This window comes from Micropterus salmoides, unplaced genomic scaffold (assembly GCF_014851395.1).
Source record: "Micropterus salmoides isolate LMB-PRFRI ecotype aquatic unplaced genomic scaffold, ASM1485139v1 Ms_hic_scaffold_9, whole genome shotgun sequence".
Lineage (NCBI taxonomy): Eukaryota > Metazoa > Chordata > Actinopteri > Centrarchiformes > Centrarchidae > Micropterus > Micropterus salmoides.
Window position 1 is genome coordinate 3702463 of NW_024044681.1, and position 13382 is coordinate 3715844.

The window sequence follows — 13382 nt, forward strand, 5'->3', positions numbered from 1 at the left end:
AAAAACCAGGGATCTGGACCCAAACGCAGGCAGAACAGCTACAGGTTACGGTGTTTAATATCAACAGGTGAAATCTGGTGAGGCAGGCAGTCCATAAGGCAATAAATCCAAGAGTCCACAATCCAACATGAAAACAATAATCCAGGAACAGGAGACAGACAAAAAGCAAAACACAAAATCCACAATAAATCCTCCACAGGTACAGGAGACCGGCAGAGACGCTCGACCAAGAAGGAAGAAGACAAAGCAGACCGAGAACGAAGACGAGCCGACAAATGACAACGAACACAGCGAGAATATCTAAAGACGAGCGGTGATTAAGGAGACACAGGTGAAACCAAGTGAGGAGGAGCAAACAATCACACAAGCAGGAAAACACAAGTGAAGCCAACACAGACACAAGAGGAAGGGGAGAACAAAATAAAGCTGGAAATAACAATCATTCAACACAAAAGCCAAAACCAGGACAAGAAGTCTGGAGAAGAACATTTAGTTCATTTAGTTTAAAGCACTTTAGTTGGAACTGAAACAAAACAGATTCTTTCCATCATTTAATTTATTGTTCACGTTAAAGGAAGAAAAAGTCTCAGTCCAGGTTTGGCAGCCCACTGAGAGACAGAGAGATGAGATCCAAAAGATCTTTCAGTGCAACTTCTCACATCCTAAATCAGTGTGTGGGCTCCTCATTTCCTCTTCTTATAATGTGGAGCATGAACATAAAGATCCAGGAACATTCAAACAGCTGGAAGCAGAACACAAAGAACACAGAGAGGAGGACAGAAAGAACACAAGGTGTGAGAATAAGAGACGTCAGGAGGAAAAAGAAAAGAATTATCAGAGGGAGATAATGGAAGAGGGATTCAGACTTTCAGAAAGAGGAAGGGACCAGGAGGGGAGACTGAGAGGGAGAAAGAATTAGAGGATTGGGAGAAATCTATGTGAGGAATGGGATGGAGTAAGCTCAGCATCTTAAATGAAGTCCCACTCAAAGTCCATGAGTCTCCTCAGCAGAGTGGATCCATGTGGACTGACTGTTGTCGTCTCTTTGTTGCTGACTTTTCCAGTTTTCTTTGAGAAGACTTTGGCCCGTCCGGCCTCGGTGCCTCTCTCAGGGTTTATTCCAACCAAGCGCCTGACAAACAACAACATGGCACGTCAGATCCACTGACACACTCGCTCTGGGCTCAATCACACATTCCTTCTGATTTCTGGAGGCTATATATGTGCTGTCAGACCTGCACATTTCTGAAAGCTCCTTTTGCAATCAGGCATACAACAGCGCAGCACTAAATGAGCTCTATTGCTGTGAATCTTCATGTCTCACTCAGGCCACTGAGGTGCTAGACCCATGTTCACAGATCTGACAAGAAAACATCAGTGCAAGCCAAACAGACTTGACTGCTGTGCTTCAATAAGCAGCAAACTGCAGCTGGAAGATTGTGAAGCAAGAAAGAAAAGCTCCTTTCACCAGGTCACCTGACAGTCGCCTGTTTCAGTGTTTGAGGCGTCTGAAATCTATCGTGTCATGTGATGAACAGGCAAGTACTTCCTCTGATCAGCAGTGCAGAGGTCAAATAGTTTGGTGCATCTGTAATGTCAGAGAAACATGTCAAAAATCAGCCTGAATCCAGCTGAACAGTCTGATTTAAATGATGCAGAAAACACTCAAATGGCTTTTCCCACAATGCAACACATACTGCGTGATCCCGTTACCTAAGGTGCTTGTTGGTTGATTAGCAGTAAAGTGCTGTACTTTAGGAAGACGTTCTAGTTGCGTTAAAAAGCGTCAGATTTTGGTTTGTATTAACAGTAAAGCTGGATTTAAAAAGAAGGTTCATTCTGTTCAGATCTTGCTGTAAACTGACAGCAATCATTTCCAGTGTTGTTTAAATAGCAGTGGAGTGTTGAGGTGTGATGTGTGAGGTGTGGTCAGGCAAATAGTTTCTGTTCTTTTAGGGCCGCATTATTCCGAAGATGCTCTGAAGAGAGACGCTGTGAGCATTTACAAATTCATTGATGATTCAAATCTCCCGACACGCCGACAGGATCTAATGTTAATTCATGTTCTGTGTTCTTCTCCACATCCTGAAGGTCTCACACACAGTCCAGGTTCATCCAGTGAAAGTGTTTGGAGTAAAGCAGCCGTCCTCCTGATCAATCCTGAGCTCCATCAGAGCGTCTCAATGATTTCAGAAGCTAAAAGTTGAATCCTGTTTCCTCTGGAGAGTTTCCTCTGTCCTGTCATGGCAACTTTAGAACTACAGCTTTTAGTTTTGCTGCTTAAATGCACCACGATATTTGCTGTGACTTTACTGCACATGGAAACGTTTGAAATGACTGACAGCAGCCTCTCTGACCATGAAAGGAAATGGTTAAAGAAAACACTCCTACATCAATAAAAGCCAGAATAAAGAAACCAGTGGAAGAGAGAGAGATGTGAGCCACGAGCGGTTCATCAGAGTTTCTAATAAGGAACATCAGGCTTCATGATCAGAGACGTCCACACTTCTGTCCATATCCCCCCTCTGCTGTGAGTCAATCAGTCAGCTGATGCTTTTTATAATGCGCCATTCATCTGCCATTAGAACAGCAATGCGCCAAGGTACAAGAGTACCTGGCTTTAAAAGGGAATGGGAGATGACTCTGATTGGTTTATTGCATGTTACGCACAAAACACACCCATGACTAATTCACAGACTAAGTACCTTTTGAACCATGCGCACTAACCATTTTTTCTAACGTTAGATTTGGACACGCTCAAACGCACCTGCGCCACATGCTTCAAGCTGTGCACTTAGATCGTGAGTTTGGGGCCCATCATGACACACAGACACAGTTTCCTGTAAACAGGGAAGAGCAACACTGAGAACAGGAAGAGAACCTGAAAGTGAAAGTAATTTTGAATCGACAAAGCAGGAGGAGGAAAACTGAAGGCTGAGGCAGGGTGAGTGTTAATCCAACATTTACATTCTTTTCCTGTCAGAGTCTCTGAGGCAGTTTTCTCCCTGTGGACTGTAGAGGAAAGAAATCAGAGTGAAGTCAGTGTTTCCTCTAGGATGGAGCTGGAGCAGCAGAAGCGAAGAGAAAAACTCTTTGAGCATAGTGCGCATGCTCTCCATCTGAATAGAAAAGCCCAGAACAACATGTCTGAGCAGCTGCTGTGTCCAATGCCCATCAGAATAGCTTCAAATGCCAGGATTTCCCCGTAGCTTCAGCAGGGTCCACATGGTCCAGGGCCAGTAAAAAAGAAGTGGGGCTAGTTGCCAGTTGCTCTGTAACAGCGGAAGTCAGCCGCCTCGCTGCGTCCTGCTGTCTACAAAGGAAACACTGGAACGGTGTCTTAAAATCCTCAGGTTCTCCAGCTGCTCTGCCTCAGCTCTCTGTGGTTTCCAGAGTTTCCTGATGGACAGGCAGCTTTACTTTCTGCTGAACCTTTAACAGCTGCTAACTGGATCTGTCTGGATCTGTCACACACATTCAGCTCTATTAAGTCCCTCCCTGTCTCTGGGTTTTTAAATATGCAGAAGCAAAGAACACATTCAGGGAAAATCAAATCAAACACATGATATTAAAATCTTTAAACTGTTAAATGAAGAAAATTAATCATTACAAAGTTTCTATGATTAATAAAGTCAAACTCTGATCTACTGACCCAGAGGACAAAAGCTTCAGACTAGACTTGCTAAAGAAGTTCACTGGGGAGGAACTCCAACCATTAGATTTGGGGTAAGGAAGTGAGTTAGTTCTGATGCTCTCCACAGTGATTTTACATTCATGGCACAGCACCAAAGCAGGTTTGGACCTCAGCACCTTCTACCGGCAGGAAAACTGTTCATCTGAGCTCAGTCATTAGACATAGGAGTGTTCACGTTTGCCTTTTGGGTTTTCATTTACAGCTTTTGACATTTATCTGTAGAAATGAAAATAAAACGTAGGCAACATGAGAACCCCCTCCCCTCTGTAAATTACGTTTCATTTGACGGTCACCACTGTCCTTTCTCTTTCAACCAGTTTTTCAGACTCATCTGAAAAATAACTGAACTGTTGTGATGTAGCAGTCAGTCCAGGACAGAGCTGGAGGCTACACCAGTGCAGTCTAAGTTTGTACCTGATGTTCTCAACACTGGACAGGTCAGTAGGAATGAAATGCAGCTTGTTTCTTCTTAGAAATGGAGCTAATGTTAAGTTACAGAGCAGCCAAAAGACTGTTCGCTGTGGCCCCGTATACTCCACCACGGCCGCCCTGCTAATGCACGCACGTCCAAACAGGAGCAGCCTCTAATAAACCACCCAGCAGCGTCACAGCCATTGGTCACTACGGCAGTACTACTTTAAAAAGGCTGCAGAACACAAACACAAACGCTGCACACTGTTAGAAACCTCTACAGAACACATAGTGACTTTTCCACCAGACTGTTGATGAGTTTCAATCTGTTGTCTAGTGGGAGGAGCCTCGTCGACGAGCATCATATCTAGCAAATCACTGAAGACACATTCTCCCACACAGAATATGACTTTGAGAGGGATTGATTGGTTTTATAATATGTATAGGCTACTGTTTGCAACCAATGGCTGTAGAGACATTAACTGAAATTAGCTAATTAAAATTTGTAAATGTCTAAAACATTTATAGTGTAGAATGACGAGACAAAAACAATCAGAATCAAATGAAAATGCTTATTTTAGCTAAATAAAATGACGAGACAGTAAATCACTGAGGTGATTTATTTCCCTCAAAATCCCCACAGGACAGTGAAATGTAGACATTCAGAGCTTTACTAACATTAAGCATCAGATTAACGTTTTTCCACCAGCCGGTTTGAACCGGCTCTTTACATTTATTCATTTGGCTGACGCTTTTATCCAAAGCGACTTACAATTACTATACATGTCAGAGGTCGCACGCCTCTGGAGCAACGAGGGGTTAAGTGTCTTGCTCAGGGACACAATGGTGGATGTCTCACAGTAGGAATTGAACCCAGGTCTCCCACACCAAAGGCTAGCGTCTTATGTATACCATCACCATCCTTCTTTACCTTCAGAATTTGCATTTCACTGACAGATTCTGATAACATGTTGTATTAACACATTTAGACACATATCTACCGTTCAGTTGCTCTATCTCTGGCTTCACTATCCTCTCTGTCTACTCTTTCACCATCGAACAGGGCTGTGGCCTCTTCCTCTTCCCGGTCTCAGCCTCTGTGGCCCTGGTACTAGTACTACTACTACGGAATGAGTCACTTACATTTACTTGCATTTCAGTTATGACCTTTGACTCTTTTGTCTCTGAACTTTTCAGCCCCACCCGTAAAGTCTTTTATTATTAGTAAAAACATACAAGTCTAAGGAAGGCGGCCCAGCAGGAATTCTTCCGGTACTCTCGATGGCCAGTCCTTCACTGGCTTTCCTGCTCAGTCTGAAGGGGGGAGGGACTTCACTTTTCCAGCAGTTTGGGAAACAACAGACTTTTCAGGTCTTGAGAAGCTGAAGCATTTATTTCCTGACACACTGTAACTGACACCGTGCTGGCAGTAAACTTTCCTGCCCTCGTATTCACCGTCACTTTCTGCTGCTCGGACAATCAAACACTCGCTACGCACCTCCCGATTCCTTACAGGAGCTCTGCTGCTCATATAACAGCACCTGTCACATAGAGTCCTTTGAAGAATGAGGAAACTGGCCAAGCTTTGGGGGCTGAGTTTTACCGTGCTGGCACAGTGTGTGAGTGAAAATTATTATTAGCGCTAATTCCCAGCAAGCACTTTAGCATTTCAAAGATATCTAATAGCTGTCCAAACACAGCTCTGACATCTAGGCTGAAACAAGGCTAAATGTGGGCTAACTCTCTCATTTTAAAATTCAGTATGGCAGATATGTTCATTGGGAGATCTGGCAATACTGATGTCTTCTAACTTTCAAGTCTGGCGTTACCAGTAATCATGTCTCAGTAGGGCTACAGCCGCCATCTAGAGGTTAAAAATCATAATTGCATTTTGTTTTAATTAAAATGAAAGTTACTGTAGTGAACGTTGTGTGACAGCGAAAATAAAAATTATTTAATTGTTTCAAACGTTTACTTGTATTTGATTATATGATGTCACAATCTGCGTGGGTGAAATCTACATGTAACCAGTTTTAACACTATTGTGGCTGTAACGTTACTTATCTGTGATCTGAAACAGGGCTGTAGCCAAGCCGTTAAAATTAGACCACCTCGATTTCACCGGCTGGGCTAAAAGATATATATATATACATATATATAATACAATAAAGAACCATACTGGCATCAGGTGCTAGGGAACAAGACATTCATGGACTAGAGCAGAAAACATGGATCTGATGCAATGCTACTATACAAGCAATCCCAGTAAGAGGGAGAGACTATGGGATATATGGATGCTTCAATACTGACAAAGAAACAACTTCTAGCTCAGTGTTCTAACATCCGCAAACGGCAGCTCCTATCATAACTAGAGATTGATGAGGTACAACAAACATGCTACGGCAAGGGGGAGCCAGGACGACAGATCAGCGGGGAGATGTTATCGTCATCATCCCCACATTCAGAGATTGGGTCCCAAGCCCCAATATCAACAAGCCCTTACGGTACCGAATCACTCAACATAAGGGCGACTGACTTACTACGATTGAAGATCATAACCAAGCTGGACCCCCAAGTATGACCAAGATTGCCAAGGCTAAGTGACAAAGTACCCTCTGAAAGTCTGCTAGAAGATGTGAATGCAGCACCACATACTATCCCTACTAAAGCCATAACCAAGACCAATGAGCTGATGTACGCCACAGCAACAGTGATCCTAGCGATGCTTGGCTATAAGAACACCACAAGCCACAAATAGCATTACCCCCCATGGAGAAGAAGGCTAGAGGTCAAGGTCAAGGCAACACGAAGAGAGGTTAGTCAGCTCTCAGAGCTACAGAAATGTGCAAGGAAGGGGCTACCTAAGAAATACAACAAGCTGTCGATACCGGAGGCTCTGGAGACTGTCAAACAAAGACTGACCGCTCTGGCTACCCGCCTAAAGAGATACAAGGGAGAAGCAGAAGCCAGGAGAATAAACCGGATGTTCTCCACCGAACCATCCAAAGTGTACTCTCAGTGGCAGGGTGATTTGTTCCTCAAATCGCTTTGGATAAAAGCTTCTGCCAAATGAGTAAATGTAAATGATTACACAAGATCAGATCCACCCAGGGCTGAGATTAAACAGTTCTGGAAGAACATATGGGAGAAAGAGGCATCCCACAACACCAATGCTCAGTGGCTAGTGGATCTAAGAACAGATCACAGCAATCTCCCAGAACCTGCAAAACCGCAGACATCCAAGAAAGAGTGGCAGGTATGAAGAGCTGGACAGCACCAGGCCCTGACATGATCCACACCTACTGGCTGAAGAAACTAACTGCACTCCATGAACGCCTGGCAGCAAAAATGAACCAACTGCTGATGGATGGGACCCACCCAGAATGGTTAACACAAGGACGGACAGTCCTGATCATGAATGATCCCCAGAAGGGAACAATCCCATCCAACTATCGGCAAATAACCTGCCACTGCACAACATGGAAGCTCCTTTCAGGCATCATAGCGGCTAAGATGAGTAGGCACATGGCTCAATACATGGACAGGGCCCAGAAGGGAATGGGTAGTAATACCAGGGGAGCCAAGCACCAGCTACTGGTTGATAGAGCAGTCACTCGAGACTGCAAGACCAGGCAGACCAAAATGTGCACCGCCTGGATTGACTACAAGAAACCCTACAACTCAATGCCACATACATGGATACTGGAATGCTTGGAAATGTACAAGATCAACAGGACACTAATAGCCTTCATCAAAAACTCAGTGGGGCTGTGGAAAACAAGTCTGGAAGCCAACTCAAAGCCAATCGCACAAGTCACCATCAAGTGCGGCATATACCAAGGCGATGCACTATCCCCGCTGCTGTTCTGCATTGGCCTGAACCCCCTCAGCCAGATCATCACAAAGAATGGCTATGGATACCGGTTCCGAAGTGGAACAACTATCAGTCACCTCCTCTACATGGATGACATCAAGCTGTATGCCAGAAATGAGCGAGACATCGACTCACTGATCCACACTACCAGGATCTACAGCAATGACATTGGTCGTTCAGACTGGACAAGTGTGGTCGCATGGTATCAAAAATAGGGAAGATGATCAGAAACGAGGGGATTGAACTACCAGAAGGCCACATTGCAGATGTTCAGGACAGCTAAAATACCTTGGGGTGCCACAGGCTAACAGAAACCACGAGGAGGCAGCAAGGAAATCCGCCATAGCCAAATACCTTCAGAGAGTGAGGCAGGTCCTGAAAAGTCAGCTAAATGGGAAAAACAATATCCGAGCCATCAACACATCCGCCCTGCCAGTCATCAGATACCCTGCTGGTATAATAAACTGGCCAAAGGAGGAGATAGAGGCTACTGACATCAAGACAAGAAAGCTCCTCACAATGCATGGAGGGTTTCACCCCAAATCCAGCACCCTGAGACTGTACACCAAGCGTAGCGAGGGAGGCCGAGGGCTAGTGAGTGTCAAGGCCACTGTCCATGATGAAACGACGAAGATCCAGGAGTACATCAGGAAGATGGCCCCCAAAGATGAAGGGATTAGTGAATACCTCAGGCAGCAGAAACCCGAAGGTGAGGAAAAGGAAGATGAAACACCTTCATGGAGGGACAAGCCGCTGCACGACATGTACCACAGTCAAATACAAGAAGTGGCTGATTTCACGAAATCCTACCAGTGGCTGGAAAAGGCTGGACTGAAGGACAGCACAGAAGCACTAATCATGGCGGCACAAGAACAGGCACTCAGTACAAGATCAATAGAGGCTGGGGTCTACCACACCAGGCAGGACCCCAGGTGCAGACTGTGCAAGGAGGCCCCTGAGACAGTCCAGCACATAACAGCAGGATGCAGGCAGGAAGTGCGTACATGGAACGCCATAACCAGGTAGCTGTCATAGTGTACAGGAACATCTGCCATGAGTATGGACTGGAAGTCCCAAGGTCAAAATGGAAGACACCTCCTAAGATAGTTGAGCATGACCGAGCTAAGATCCTGTGGGACTTCAAGATCCAGACTGACAAACTGGTGATGGCTGACCAACCAGACATCGTGTTGATCGACAAACAGCTGAAGAAGGCTGCAGTGATAGATGTGGCAATCCCAAGAGACAGCAACATCAAGAAGAAGGAACACAAGAAGCTTGAGAAATACCAAGGGCTGAAATAGGAGCTAGAAAAGATGAGAGTGGTAATCGGAGCACTGGGGGCTGTGACCCCCAAACTGGGAGAGTGGCTACAGCAGATTCCAGGTAAAACATCAGAGGTCTCTGTCCAGAAGAGTGCAGTCCTAGGAACAGCTAAGATACTGAGCAGTACCCTCAAACTCCCAGGCCTCTGGTAGAGGACCCGATCTTGAAGATTACACATACCACCCCGCAAGGGCTGGGAGGGGGATTTTTTATGTATATTATATATATGGGATATCGACCATCTCACGCGCTGCCTGGGCAAAAACTACCATTTTGACTAAAAGTGGGCTACAAACAGCCGGTTTGACCAGAAGCTAAATCCTGGCTACACATAGAACATGTGAAAGAAATGAAACCAAAGCCTTTTAATCACTGTTGACTTTGCTTACATGATGGAATATCATAAACCTTGCAAGTCATTTTGGCAAAAATGTCTTGTAACCAAATTTAAGGTGATTGTGTCTAGAAGTGGGTTACTCATAGCCAGACTGAATCAGGTCTATAGTTAATCCAGACAGTGAAATGACGGCTATTTCTTGCTGGGTTGAAATTAATAATCATGTAAAATCTTTTTAGCGTTGCGCGGCTGCTGAATAAATAAAGCGGAAACACTGGAAGTCCCGGTGAGCCAGTGTGACAGTTTAAGTGGTGGCTGAAGTAACAGCTGATCAGATGTGTGGCAGGCGTGGCTTGAGGATCTCTGACCTGCTAACCAGGAAATCCGTTCAGATCACTTTGTTTATCTACCTAATGCATATTTCTGTAGAAATCTGCTTCTGAATGTAGTTTGTACATCGCTCTCCTGCACGTTGATTCACAGGGATCTCTCTAACCTGCTCATTAGGTCAAAGTGAGGACTATGAGAGTGATCATGTAGGTAACTGTGTCGATGCCTGTTCAAAACACTACAGACGTCAGTAAATGGTCCAGATGTTCATGTTGACTGCTTTGTGTCCTTATGGTGTTTAATGTGTTTGTACTTACATACAGCCTATAGGGAAACAGGCTGAGCTGTTTGTTGATGCTCAGCTGGAACGCAGTAACACATCAGCTGTGCTGGAACAACAAAACACCTGAACTGAAGTCCAGAAGATGGAAGAGGAGGACAGAGCAGAGTCTGCAGGATCCAGCTGTCTGTCTATGAAGAGTGACTGGTCCAAAGGAGGAATTCCTCCAGACTTCAGTCCTGAACCTGGACCCTCAGACACAAAGTAAGAGACTGTTTTTACTGTAAACTGACCTGAAGGAAGATGAGGATGAAGACAAAATGTTGTGCTAAAAGAACTGTTAGTGCAGATACTGTTTCAAACTAAGATGGAACACCTGAAGCTCCATTTCAGAATTTACACTTCAAGAAAATCTTCCTATATTTTTTCTCACGTTGACGTCACTGTAAAGATTTAGAACGATTCAGAATCTGAAAGAATCTGCTTCAAATGGGTCATTTTCTCCTATTTGTCCTCTAAACACTGAGCTGTTTGGCTCTTCCTCAGATCAGCTGTTCTGATCCACCAGATGCATCTTGAATCACTTCAGATCATAATTGTGGAGCTTTGAGCTCAGATTCTCTCCACCATATATTGTTCCTAAAGGTGAAGAACAAACGTCCACGGGCAGCTCTGATGGAAAAGTTAGCAGTGGATGGAAAAAGGGCAGAAAATGTTCCCATGGAGATTTGGACCACTTCTCTTTTTTAGATTCTTTGAATTGTTTTCATGTGATAGTTGACAGTAGAGTGTGACAGGAAACAAAATGACATACAAACAAGGCTCCGTGTGGACTCGCTGTTACATGCTGTGTGTTTAAGCTCAGTTCAAAGCTAGCTAACTCAAGCTAAGCTGCCAGAGTGATTGTAAAACAGTGAAGGACGTAATCAGCTCTCTTTGATGGAGGCTTTTATTGTGAAGGAGCTGCAGGAAGTGTTGAGTTTGTGTTAATAACAAGCTACAGGCAGATCACTAAATGTTTAATAAGACAGTCAGACAGGAAATGCAGTTAATTAGTGTTTCTGAAATCAGGACAGCTGAAATAAGGATCAATCATCTTCATTACTGACTGAAAGCTGAATTCAAACAGAAAACAGAAACACTTTTATTGTTCTCTGTGGCCATCTGAGCTTCTGCACAGTGTCGGCCAAATCTGGATATTTTCAACAACACGCAACATATCATTTTAGTTCTAAATAAATGTATCCCACAGTGACTGCTAATAGAGGAGTAGGAACACAGGAGATTGGGCCCAAATGCAGACAACGGAGGCATAGTATGTGCTGTTCAGAGATTTAATAATGTAGAGGGACAAAACGCTAGACTCAGGCCCGCTGGAAGTCCAGATCGGTCCTCAATACTTAACAAGTATTGCTGGTAGATAACACTTGGAGTTCGAAAGAAGTTACTGGAGTCGGTCAGAGATCGATGCAATAGAGTTTATTGTTAAAGCAAGACAAAACCCGAGCAAGCCTTATCAGACCGGTAAGGCACACTGAAAACATGGTGTGGCGCTTCTCATTATAAAGCTCTGGGCTCTCCCCAGGGAGGTGGGGCCCCTGCGAGATACCTGCCTATTTTTCAATTTAATGTAGCCATTAATTAGTTCTACTGGTGTAAATCTCTTCTTTGATGTTTTCTTTTACGACTTCGTCTTAAAAACCCCGTTCCTCTATAATCTTCTATTCTCCTTAAAAACATTAAGTCATCTTTATTGTCAGTTAACTGTATAAACACATTTTCTGAGGGTACTATTTCGTAGTCGTAAAATTTTTAAGACCTTTATGTGTTATAAGACACCAGTAAACTCTCGGGTCAGGCACTTCCCAGAGTTTGGGCCCCCTTAAGAGCGTCTCTGGTCATCTACCAGTAGCTTCCAAATTTATAGGCCCTGTTTTTAAAAAAATGATCTATGTCTCCGTAACCATAATATCTGTCACAGGTATGGAGATCTATGTCCCCATCCGCATACCTTCTGTCATAGATATGGGGCCCAGAAATTATATAATATCTGGGTACACGATCTTTTCTGCTTTCCCACTGAGTAGTATCTAAGTCCTACAATAAATCTCAGGTGCATATGCTTTTATTTGCATGCCCTTTTTGACCCATCCCTATTATACACATTCCACTGAACACTTATGAGAGGTTCATCTTTCTTGGCCTGTCAAATTTGGTCTTATACGGAGGGTATAGCAGCACCTCAGAGTTCAGTTTAACACAGATCTACCTAGGGATGTTACGTGCTTATACAAATGTCTGAAAAACATAAGGCATAACATACTAATAGATGATACATTGAGTAAATGGTACATTCTTACTCAACAATGTCAACTGGGGCAAGAAACTGACAGGCTGGTGAATTGTCAGTAGAGCCCGACCAATATGGGTTTTTGGGGGCTGATGCCGATATTAAAGTGAAAAGGAGCCGATTTAGGAGCCGATATTTCAATTTTGAGAGTAGACCCCTTTACTGTATAAACTAAATTAAGAACAGGCCGATATTGAAAGCTGGTATGTATGTGAGCAATAAAACCTTTTCCTAAATGATGTATGTTAATAAAATAGATTACTGTTTTAAAAAGTGAACATGTAAACAATTGCACATCAATAACTATTTGCTGATGGAAGGTGCAGCAATCATCTTCATCACAGACTGAAAGCTGAATTCAAGGAGAAACGTACTGAAACCAGATGAGAGGAAAAACAGGAAACACAAAGACAGTAGAGGAAGCAGTTAACAAAATAAAACAGGAAATAATAACCCTCAAAGCCAAAACCATGACAACATGTCTTCACAGAGAGAGGAAGAGGAGTCATGTTTCTGTGGAGGAGCAGCCGTCCTGCTGTGCTTTGTGTCAGGACGTCCTGAAGGATCCAGTCTCTACCAGCTGTGGACACTGGTTCTGCAGACGGTGCATCACCTCATACTGGGACCAGTCTGCTTCATCAGGACACTCCTCCTGTCCCCAGTGTGGAGAAAGAACCAGAGCTGGACTGCAGACAGCCAGTCAGAGCAGCTCTGTACAAAGTAAGACTGTCCATCTGTCTGCTGATGTCCTCATGTCTGAAAACAGGATTCTTTCTTTGC

General features: G+C 44.0%; 1 long non-coding RNA gene across 1 annotated transcript; it reads left to right on the top strand.

Annotated features, from left to right (window-relative positions):
• The first annotated feature begins 2734 nt into the window (after positions 1-2734).
• Positions 2735-13151, top strand: LOC119896074. The gene is made up of 4 exons (XR_005443164.1): positions 2735-2944; positions 4012-4131; positions 10296-10516; positions 13093-13151. It is a non-coding gene; the product is annotated as an uncharacterized LOC119896074 (long non-coding RNA).
• The last annotated feature ends 231 nt before the right edge of the window (positions 13152-13382 follow it).